Here is a 12,099-nt window from a genome sequence, read left to right as displayed (position 1 = left end):
TGTTAGTCACAAGCGAGATTTGCCTGGATCCATAGGTTTTCTAGCGGTCGCTCTGCAGAGCAGCGATGGCACTGGCGGAATCAGTCAGGACTAGGACATGGTTATCGGAGAGTGTGGTAGCGGCAATAAACAGAGCTGCTTGTTTTTGTAGGCTGTGGGAGAGTGCCAGCTCATCGCCCTGTGCCATTAAACCCTAGCCACCGTGTAGGAGACTGACGCCGGCAATCGTCTGCAAGATTCGATCCCCTTAAACAAGGAGAGGAATCCTGTGATTTCCGGAAGTGACGGCAAATAACCGCCTGCTCACGATAGCGAAATGAGAATATACCTACCTCAGCGGATGCAGCTTCAGCGGGTGTGGAGGAAAGAAGTCCGGAAGCTGGTAGAAGACTGGTGAGAATAAGCTGACAAGCTCCCGACGTGCTTCATAAGTCACAGCTCCAGTCCATACAGCAGTCTGCTCTCAATAAATGCCCGACCCAGCAAACACAAGATCGTATATCATTGATCCACGATCTGCACCTTCGACTGCTTTGGCTTCGACTGATTGCAGATAAGGGCCGTAGGACAGTTCTCGGTCGATTAAGCTCCTGAGGACCTTGATGATATTTCGGTTAAGGATCGGCAGCCCATTAATCTTGATTCTAGGGGCGGAGAAAAGGTGCCACCCGTTGCACACATGCTCTAGGATGCTTCTCCCGGCCGACTTGGTGAGGCTGACCGAGGAGGGCAAGCCATGAACTGCATTAATCGATGTTTGGGTTTGGATACGCGTTCGGGCCGAAGTATCTCCGACGACCACGAGCAGGATGTCGTCCGTGTAGACGAAGATGAAGATGTTCTTGGGAAGGCCATTGAAGACCCCGTTGATGCCCACCAGAAACAGGATCACCACCAGAACAGGTCCAAGTTTGGTTAAACGCCTTCGAAATATCCAATGAAACTAGATAGAAGTGTTTCCCTTTGTCATGCGAAGTACGAACTGGGTAAGTATCTCGGGCGAAAGTCATGTGGGTCTACGGTTAACCAACCTCGCGACGACTTGGGATACACGGGAGGTCAGCGAGATAGGTCGGTAATCAGCGGTGTTGCGAGAGGTGATACTATTTTAAGATATCGGAATGACGTGCCTGAGCCGTCACTCGTAAGGGGAAGTTTGACTGGTCAGGCTTACCAGGATTTACCAGCTCGAGGAATACTATTTCTGCGGTAGGGGGAAGGTTTCTTATAGAACTGTGCGCCGATTGACACTTTATCGGCGGCGGCGTGATAGATCATTATCAGCCAGCGGCGGCGGCGTGGCGGCGTCATGCAGTTGGTGATCGGTAGTGGCGGCGCGGCGGCGTGGACTAATTGTAAGCATAACAAATTCTCGGAATTTCTTCGGAAGTTTCCAAAAGCTCTACCGGAAGTAACTTAAGAAGATGGGGGAGTTTAGGAGATTCCCGCTCGAGTTCATCCACGAATTCCTCCAGAAATTCTTTTGGAAGTTCCGCCAGGAATTCCTTCGGAAGCTCCACCAGGAATTCCTTCGCAAGATCCTCCAGAAATTCCTCCGGAAGTTCCTCCAGGAATTCCTCCGGAAGTTCCTCCAGGAATTCCTCCGGAAGTTCCTCCAGGAATTCCTCCGGAAGTTCCTCCGGGAATTCCTCCGGAAGTTCCTCCGAAGTTCCTCCGGAAGTTCCTACGGAATTCCTCCGAAGTTCCTCCGGAATTCCTCCGGAAGTTCCTCCGGGAATTCCTCCGGAAGTTCCTTCGGGAATTCCTCCGGAAGTTCCTCCGGGAATTCCTCCGGAAGTTCCTCCGGGAATTCCTCCGGAAGTTCCTCCGGGAATTCCTCCGGAAGTTCCTCCGGGAATTCCTCCGGAAGTTCCTCCGGCAGTTCCTCCGGAAATTCCTCCGGAAGTTCCTCCGGGAATTCCTCCAGGAATTCCTCCGGAAGTTCCTCCAGGAATTCCTCCGGAAGTTCCTCCGGGAATTCCTCCGGAAGTTCCTCCGGGAATTCCTCCGGAAGTTCCTCCGGGAATTCCTCCGGAAGTTCCTCCGGGAATTCCTCCGGAAGTTCCTCCGGAAGTTCCTCCAGGAATTCTTTGGGAAGTTCCTCCAGGAATTCCTCCGGAAGTTCCTCCAGGAATTCCTCCGGAAGTTCCTCCAGGAATTCCTCCGGAAGTTCCTCCAGGAATTCCTCCGGAAGTTCCTCCAGGAATTCCTCCGGAAGTTTCTCCCGTAATTTCTCCGGAAGTTCCTCCCGGAATTCCTCCGGAAGTTCCTCTTGGAATTCCTCCGGAAGTTCCTCCTGGAATTCCTCCGGAAGTTCCTCCTGGAATTCCTCCGGAAGTTCCTCCCGGAATTCCTCCGGAAGTTCCTCCCGGAATTCCACCGGAAGTTCCTCCCGGAATTGCTCCGGAAGTTCCTCCTGGAATTACACCGGAAGTTCATCCCGGAATTCCTCCGGAAGTTCATCCCGGAATTCCACCGGAAGTTCATCCCGGAATTCCACCGGAAGTTCCTCCAGGAATTCCTCCGGAAGTTCATGCAGGAATTCCTCCGGAAGTTCCTCCAGGAATTCCTCCGGAAGTTCCTCCCGGAATTCTTCCGGAAGTTCCTCCCGGAATTCTTCCGGAAGTTCCTCCCGGAATTCTTCCGGAAGTTCCTCCCGGAATTCTTCCGGAAGTTCCTCCCGGAATTCTTCCGGAAGTTCCTCCCGGAATTCCTCCGGAAGTTCCTCCCGGAATTCCTCCGGAAGTTCCTCCTGAATTCCTCCGGAAGTTCATCCAGGAATTCCTCCGGAAGTTCCTCCAGGAATTCCTCCGGAAGTTCCTCCAGGAATTCCTCCGGAAGTTCCTCCAGAAATTTCTCCGGAAGTTCCTTCAGGAATTCCTCCGGAAGTTCCTCCAGGAATTTCTCCGGAATTTCCTCCAGGAATTACTCCGGAAGTTCCTCCAGGAATTCCTCCGGAAGTTCCTTTAGGAATTCCTCCGTAAGTTCCTTCAGGAATTCCTCCGGAAGTTCCTTCAGGAATTCCTCCGGAGATTCCTCCAGTAATTCCTCCGGAGGTTCCTCCAGGAATTCCTCCGGAGGCTCATCCAGAAACTCGTCCGGAGGTTCATCCAGAAACTCGTCCAGAAGTTCCTTCAGGAATTCCTCGGAAGTTTCTCCAGGAATTGCTCCGGAAGTTTCTCCAGGAATTCCTCCGGAAGATCCTCCAGGAATTCCTCTGGAAGTCCCTCCAGGAAATCCCCCGGGAGTTCCTCCAGGAATTCTTCCGGAAGCTCCTCCAAGAATTCTTCCAGAATTTCCTCTGGAATTTCCAGTTTTTCCAAGATTTCCTCCGGAACCTTGTTTATGAATTTCTGGAGAAGTTATACGGAAGATATACTAATAAAATTGAAGTTTTTCAACGATAGCAGTTTTAATAAGTAGAAAATACAATTTCGCGCCAACATTTTAGTTAGTCGGATGTGAGAGCAAAAACACATTTGTTACCTATTAACGCTGTTACCGCCAAATAGATTCAATCGTTTCTGGAGAAGTTTCCGTGGGATTTTTCCCGTAAATATTTTTTCAGAAAAATTTTCGGGTGGATTCCAAAAAAAATGGAGATGTTTTTGGAGAAACTTTCGGAAGAATTTTTGTAGCAATTTCTGAAGGAATAACCGGAAGATTTCCTGAAGAAACTCTGTTAGGAATGCCCAGAAGAAATCTTGAAGGAACTTCTAAACTGTTCTTAAACTACTTTCGAGTAGAAGCGTTGGAGAAATTTTGGGGGAAAGATGTGGAGGAATTCCCGAATTAATTTCTGAAGGAATTTCAGGTAGAATTCTTGGAAGCTGGATTTGAGGTGAGTTTGAGAGAATTACTTGCAAATCTCGAAAGAAATAAAAAAAAATCAGGGGAGTTCTCGAAGTAATTTATGGAGAGTCTGTGAAAAATATGAAGAGAAATTTTAATGTGAATTTCTAGAGAAGCTCCTAGTGGAATTTCTGGAGAAATTTCTGAAACATTTCCCGGAGGAAATTCCGGAGCAATTTCTGAACGAGCTTTCGGAGGAATTACTGAACAAACTTCTTCTTGGAAGAACTTCTAGACGAACTTTCGGAGGAATTTCTGTACAAACTATCAGAGAATTTTTTTGACTAACTTCTGGGCGAACTTTCGGATGAATTCTTGGAAGAACTTCTGGACGAACTTTCGGAGGAATTTCTGTACAAACTACCGGAGAAATTCTTGGAAGAATTCAGACCAATTCAGAAAACCATCCAGGTTTTTCCGCGGAATTTACTTCAAGAATTCTTCACTTTTTCCACAGAATTTTCAGAATTCACTTCAAAATTATTCGGAAACTTTCCCTAAAATTCCTTGGGAAATTTATTTTGAAATTCCCCCAAAAAATCTTCAAGGTGTTCTCCAGTAACTTCCACGAATGGTGCCGGGATATTTTTCTATATCCTGTAAGGATGTCCTGAAGAGCAGCCGTATTCCAGTGATCGACGAGGTGAACTTTTGTGAGATCCCGGCTCCCCAAAGAGCAATCCCAGTACATAAGCCATTTTAACCAAGCAAGCGATTGGCAGCTGCATCTACACAAGCTCCAGCACCATCTGCTCCATCCACCAGCGAATGGCCCCCACTTTCTCCCCCTGGATTCCGTCGGCTGTCGGGGAACGATACTCATCCTCCAAAAGTAGCTGCTCCGCTCGACACCCCGAAGCAGCTGACGCCGATCTTTTCGCAGTTCGCTGGCTGTATGCTTGCAAAACCCGATTCGACAAGGTCTTCGCTCTTGGCATGTTCATCATTGAAAATGACTGTTGGGGTGGACGGAACGTCAACATGCCGGACTATCGCATCGAGACTCGACCGGCCGACCAGGGGAAGAATTGTGGCCATCGCTCTTCGCTACAACATCAACTGTCGTCGCCTGCTGCCAAGCATCCAGATGAGTCAAGCTCATCTTTCGTATTGCCGAACTGCAGACATCGTGAAGCTATAACACGGAGGCAAAGTCTGTATATCAATGTCGGCGACCTGAAAGCCAAGCATCGATGATATGGAGGAAGACCACAACACGATCCTAAGCCTGGATTCCCCCACTTGGCCGAGTCGGTCCGGAAGAGATGGTCGGGTTTCGGGTTTGAAAACCCGAACTCGTCGGGTTCGGGTCGGGTACGGGTTTGAGAAATAAAACATCGTTTTTTGTTCGTTTCTGGTAAATTTGAGGCTTTTTCGTTATTTGGGCCTACATCCTTTTTGATGTGAGAGAAATATTAAATATCTAGTTTGAGTTTTCCGGCAAAAAAAAAACTAGTTCGGGTCCAGCTCGGGTTTAAATAGCTGAATTCGGGTCGGGTCCGAGTTTGAAAGGAATTTATGAATCGGGTTCGGGTTTGCAAACTGTGAAACCCGACCATCTCTATTCTGGAGTCTAAGCAACAATCAATCTGTACATAACCAACAATCACACATCGCAGCCGGTTGTCTACAAGATAACTATCCGGTGATGGCGGAAGTGGGCTTCTGGGTAAATAGGTCACGGCAAATTATCACCGAGAGGATTGGCAGCGGTTTCGAAAGTACTGGGCTGTCGGCGCTTAAGAGCAATAGACTGAGACAAAATCATCCAGGCAAGAATGCTGGACCTCAGAATAAGCTATTAACACTAGGATTCATTCGTTCAGAAAATCGTTGTAACTAAATTTTCAAATGGCTATATCTCAGTGGTTTTTCAACCGATTTTCTCAGTTTTTTCACCAACCTCTTAGCCATCTCTTCTAGTTTCTGGACATTGCAAAATATTGTATCTAGGGGTGTTCAATTTTTCACTAGAGCTGTGGGAGTAAAGCAACGGATTTAGAAAAATGCGATTTTGGAGATATACTTATATTTCATTACCAAAAATGATATCTATTCATATAGTGATGATGGAAATGATAAAATAACAAATAAAAGACATCACCTGGAACATAAGAACACATTTTGAGCATCCCTACTATGCATACGATGAATATTCGGTACCTTTAGGAACCTCTTTATACTAGACGATGTATGAAGCTTCAGAAAATGTTTTCAAGCATGTTGTCTATTGTGAACTTGTTAAAATAAATGTAAACTATATACGAAATATGTGTGATAATAAATTATGATGTTCTAGGATCTCCGAACTGTACTGGAGTTTGAGTAAACTGGTCTATCGAATCAACCAAGGCTTCCATGATGTCCCCAGCCGCGGTATCAACCCAATCATGGCCTCCGAGTATTGATCTTTCACTTGCCTCTCAAATCCAAACATATGAGATGTTGTAAGATCTCCAAATTGTCCCGAAGTTTGAGTAAAAAGGTCTATCGAATCAACCAAGGCATCCATGATGTCCTCAGCCGCGGTGTCAACCCAATTATGTCCTCAGAGTATTTATCTTTCACTTGCGTCTCAAATCCAGGCATTTGAGATGTTGTAAGATCTCCAAATTGTCCTGGAGTTTGAGTAAAATGGTCTGTCGAATCAACCACGGCTTCCATGATGTCCTCTGCCGTAGTATGAACCCTATTATGTCCTCCGAGTATTTGTCTTCCACTTGCATCTCATATCCAGGCATTTGAGACGTTGTACGATCTCCAAATTGCCCTGGAGATTGAGTAAAATGGTCTATCAAATCAACGAAGGCATCCATGATGTCCCCAGCCGCGGTATCAACCCAATTATGTCCTTCGAGTATATATCTTTCACTTGGGTCTCATATCCAGGTATTTGAGTTGTTGTAAGAACCCCAAATTATCCTGGAGTTTGAGTAAAATGGTCTATCGAATCACCCAAGGCTTCCATGATGTCCTCTGTCGCGGTATCACCCCAATTATGTACTCCGGGTATTTGTCTTTTACTTGCGTCTTAAATCTAGGCATATGAGATGTTGTAAAATCTACAAATTGTCTTGAAGTTTGAATCAAATGGTCTACCGAATCAACCAAGGCTTCCATGAAGTCGCCAGCCGCGGTATTCACCCAATTATGTCCTCTGAAAATTTGTATTTCACTTGCGTCGCAGTTTCAGGCAATTGAAATGTTGTGAAATCTCCAAATTGTCCTTTAGTTTGAATCAAATGGTCTACCGAATCAACCAAAGCTTCCATGAAGTCCTCAGCCGCGGCATCAACTCAATAATGTCCTCTGAATATTTGTCTTTCACTTGCGTCGCAGTCTCAGGCAATTGAGATGTTGTAAGATCTCCAAATTGTCCATGAGTTTGAATCAAATGGTCTATCGTATTGACCAAAGCTTTCATGATGTCCCCAGCCGCGCTACCAATCCAATTATGTCCTCCGAGTATTTGTCTTTTACTTGAATTACAAATCCAGGCATATGAGTTGATTACTTTACTTATGATGTTTATTGTTTATTATTATTATAATTATCATTCGACAGTGTATGTTTGTCTTAATGAAATTTTACTCTAAAAACCTCAATTTTAAGAACATCACTTTGTCAGTCGAAGTCTAATTTCGGGCATGTCTCGTTAAATCCGATCATCATTGATGAAATTGGTACAATCAGGTCCTAGTAATGGTGTCCTCGAGGTAAACGGAAGAAGACACTAGAATGGAACGTATAGGCAAGCATATTGATGTCCATTAACGCCAAAAAATAGGGGGAGGGGGTGGTTACCCGATACACCAACAAGAACTTTGGTAAGTCTGCAAGTTGTACTCCCGGAATTCATCAATGATCAATCGCAGGCAGAACATCTGATCCGTCGTTGATCGACCCTCACGAAAACCTGCCTGGTGTTCGCTGACGAAGGATTCTTCTAGCGGTGCCAGTCTGTTAAACAGAATATGCGAAAGAATTGTGTACGCCGAGCTCAGAAGGATGATCCCTCTGTAATTGGCACACTCTAGTCGACGGTCATTGCTTTCAAAAGTTATGAAGAGAATGGGGAAACAATCCAAAAAGGTTGGTGTTTTGGTTAAACGGAAGAAAGGAGAGATCACTTACTACCTGGTTTATTTCGGTTTTTTCTCTTCGAATCGAGAAAATGAGGGAACCGAAAACATTTCACAGAGGCATTGTAAAGCGTGTTGTTTTGGGAGGAGTACGTTAAGTACTACGTAGGACCAGTCACGGCAGCAGAAATCTCACACTCCGGTACACTGTCATCCCTAGCTGCATGATTTGGGTAATCACTTGTCATAAGACAATTTTTAATTGTAACTTACCAGATATGCGAGGCCTTCGTAAATGACTCGATTAAATGTGTGCATGAGCTCAAAAGACATGATTAGATACATACCTTCGCTGGAGACATAGTTCCAGGCGAGGTTGATTTGGTTGACAGAAAACTTGATCCACATCCAGGGCGATTTGGGGGACTAATAACATAGCATTTTTATATACCAAACATGTGCATGGGCTCGGAAGATTGAATAAAAACATCTGCTGGAGACATATTTCAAGGTAGGGTTGATTTGCAAGTCGTGGTTGATTTGCAAAGTAATTTAAAAACAATTATGTCCACTAAATTGCGTTGATATCGTGGCTGAAGACATCATGGCAGCCTTGGTTGATTCGGTAGGCCATTTGATTCAAACTCCAGGACAATTTGGAGATTTTACAACATCTCATATGCCTGGATTTGTGACGCACGAGAAAGTCAAATACTCGGGGGACGTAATTGAGTTGATACCGTGGCTAGGGACTTCATGGAAGCCTTGGTTGATTCGGTAGACCATTTGATTTAAGTCCAGAATAATTTGGAGATCTTCCAACATCTCAATTGCCTTGATTTGAGGCGCAAATGAATTAAAAATACTCGGAGGACATAAAAGAGTTGATATCGCGGCTGACGACATCATGAAAGCTTTGGTTGATTCAATAGACCATTTTGCTCATACTCTAGAACCATTTGAAGATCTTTCAACATCCCCTATGCCTGAATTTGAGACACAGGTGGAAGACAATTGTTTGGAGGACATGATAGGGTTTATACTGCGACTTAGAACATCATGGAGGCCTTGGTTGATTCGATAGACCATTTAACTCAAAATCCAGGACAATTCGGAGATCTTAGAACATCTCAAATGCCTGGATTTGAGACGCAAGTGAAAAATAAATAAGGGAGGGACATAATTGGGTTAATACTGCGGCAGGGGACATCATTGGAGCATTGGTTGATTCGATAGACCATTTTACTCAAACTCCAGGACAATTTGGAGATCTTACAACATCTCATATGCCTGGATTTGAGGTGCAAGTGAGATACAAATATTCGAAGGACATAAAAGAGTTGATATCGCGGCTGGGGACATCATGGAAGCCTTGGGTGATTCGGTAGACCATTTTACTCAAACTCCAGGAAAACTTGGAGATCTCACAACATCTCAATTGCCTGGATTTGAGACGCAAGTAAAATATAAATACTCGGAGGACATAACTGGGTTGAAACCGCGTCTGGGGACATCATGTAAGCCTTCGTTGATTCGATAGACCATTTTACTCATACCGGGACAATTTGGAGATCTTACAACAACTCAATTGCCTGAAACTGCAACGCAAGTGAAAGACAAATATTCAGAGGACATAATTGGGTTGATGCCGCGGCTGGGGACTTCGTGGAAGCCTTGGTTGATTCGTTAGACCATTTGATTCAAACTGCAAGAAAATTTTGAGATCTTACAACATCTCATATGCCTGGATTTGAGACCCAAGTGTAAGACAAATACTCGGAGTACATAATTGGGGTGATCCCGCGGCAGAGGACATCATGGAAGCCTTGGTTGATTCGATAGACCATTTTACTCAAACTCCAGGACAATTTGGAAATCTTACAACAACTCAAATGGCTAGATTTGAGACGCAAGTGAAATACTCGGAGGACATAGTAGGGTTCATACTACGGCAGAGGACATCATGGAAGCTTTAGTTGTTTCGATAGACCGTTTTACTCAAACTCCAGGACAATTTGGAGATCTTACAACAACTCAAATGCCTGGATTTGAGACGCAAGTGAAAGATAAATACTCGGAAGACATAATCATGGATGCCTTCGTTGATTCGATGGACCATTTTACTCAAACTCCAGGGCAATTTGGGGTTCTTACAACATCTCAAATGCCTGGATTCAAGACGCATGTGAAAGATAAATACTCGGAGGACATAATTGGATTGACACCGCGGCTGAGGACATCATGGATGCCTTGGTTGATTCGATGGACCATTTTACTCAAACTCTAGGGCAATTTGGAGATCTTACAATAACTTAAATGCCTGGATTTAAGACGGAAGTAAAAGATAAATACTTGGAGGACATAATTGGGTTTATACTACGGCAGAGGACATCATGGAAGCCTTGGTTGATTCGATAGACCATTTTACTCAAACTCCAGGACAATTTGGAGATCTTACAACAACTCAAATGCCTGGATTTGAGACGCAAGTGAAAGATAAATACTCGCAGGACATAATTGGGTTGATACCGCGGCTGAGGACATCATGGAAGCCTTGGTTGATTCGATAGACTATTTTACTCAAACTCCAGGACAATTTGGAAATCTTACAACAACTCAAATGCCTGGATTTGAGACGCAAGTGAAAGATAAATACTCGGAGGACATAATTGGGTTGATACCGCGACTGGGGACATCATGGATGCCAGTGTTGATTCGATGGACCATTTTACTCAAACTCCAGGGCAATTTGGAGATCTTACAACATCTCAAATGCCTGGATTTGAGACGCAAGTGAAAGATAAATACTCGGAGGACATAATTGGGTTGACACCGCGGCTGAGGACATCATGGAAGCCTTGGTTGATTCGATAGACCATTTTACTCAAACTCCAGGACAATTTGGAGATCTTACAACAACTCAAATGCCTGGATTTGAGACGCAAGTGAAAGATAAATACTCGGAGGACATAATTGGGTTGATACCGCGATGTGGGACATCATGGAAGCCTTGGTTGATTCGGTAGACCATTTGATTCAAACTCCAGGACAATTTGGAGATCTTACAACATCCCAAATGCCTGGATTTGAGACGCAAGTGAAAGACAAATACTCGGAGGACATAATTGGGTTGATACTGAGGCTGGGGGCATCATGGAAGCCTTGGTTCATTCGGTAGACCATTTGATTCAAATTCCAGTACAGTTCGGAGATCCTAGAACATCATAATTTATTATCACACATATTTCGTATATAGTTTACATTTATTTTAACAAGTTCACAGTAGACAACATGCTTGAAAACATTTTCTGAAGCTTCATACATCGTCTAGTATAAAGAGGTTCCTAAAGGTACCGAATATTCATCGTATGCATAGTAGGGATGCTCAAAATGTGTTCTTATGTTCCAGGTGATGTCTTTTTTTTCTTTTCTTTTCTTTTTTTGTTATTTTATCATTTCCATCATCACTATATGAATAGATATCATTTTTGGTAATGAAATATAAGTATATCTCCAAAATCGCATTTTTCTAAATCCGTTGCTTTACTCCCACAGCTCTAGTGAAAAATTGAACACCCCTAGATACAATATTTTGCAATGTCCAGAAGCTAGAAGAGATGGCTAAGAGGTTGGTGAAAAAACTGAGAAAATCGGTTGAAAAACCACTGAGATATAGCCATTTGAAAATTTAGTTACAACGATTTTCTGCACGAATGTATCCGCGTAAGTTTTTTTAGCGAATCAATCCTAGTGTTAATAAAAAAATATCAGAGCTCTCCCAGACTGTGCTTAGCCGTTCTGGAAGTTGAACAAAATTTTGAAATCCAAACCTCAGTCCTTTTCAACTTTGATCCCATTCGTCTCAGCTACTTCCCATTGTCCTGGAAGTCAACCAAAGTCATCTCTTTTCGGAAACCTGGGAAGGATCCTTTCGCTCCAAAAAGTGTTGGTCGTTATGTATGTTGAACTCGAATGGTGGACTGTTCAGTTTCTACTAAATTGAGTTTTTATTAAAGTTGTTGTTGTTCCTCTCGTTAATTGAATTCTTTTGGTTTTCTCTCAGGATTCAAAGTTTTATCGTGAATGCACCTAATTATTCTAAAAAAATCCTGTTTCCATGTTTCGCTCTTGTAAAAAGTTATCCAAGAAATGCTAACAGAAATAA

The 12,099-nt window shown here is 43.9% G+C and overlaps 1 protein-coding gene across 1 annotated transcript in view; it reads right to left on the bottom strand.

The window, feature by feature from the left end:
- LOC134216207 (uncharacterized) overlaps positions 1–12,099 on the bottom strand; it is a 579,247-nt gene that overhangs the window by 301,319 nt on the left and 265,829 nt on the right. The gene's annotated exons all lie outside the window — the stretch shown is intronic.

The sequence above is a fragment of the Armigeres subalbatus genome, chromosome 2, assembly GCF_024139115.2.
Source record: "Armigeres subalbatus isolate Guangzhou_Male chromosome 2, GZ_Asu_2, whole genome shotgun sequence".
Taxonomy (NCBI): Eukaryota; Metazoa; Arthropoda; class Insecta; order Diptera; family Culicidae; genus Armigeres; species Armigeres subalbatus.
Note: the sequence above shows the minus strand (reverse complement) of the source record. Positions and strands in the feature narration are given on the sequence as shown.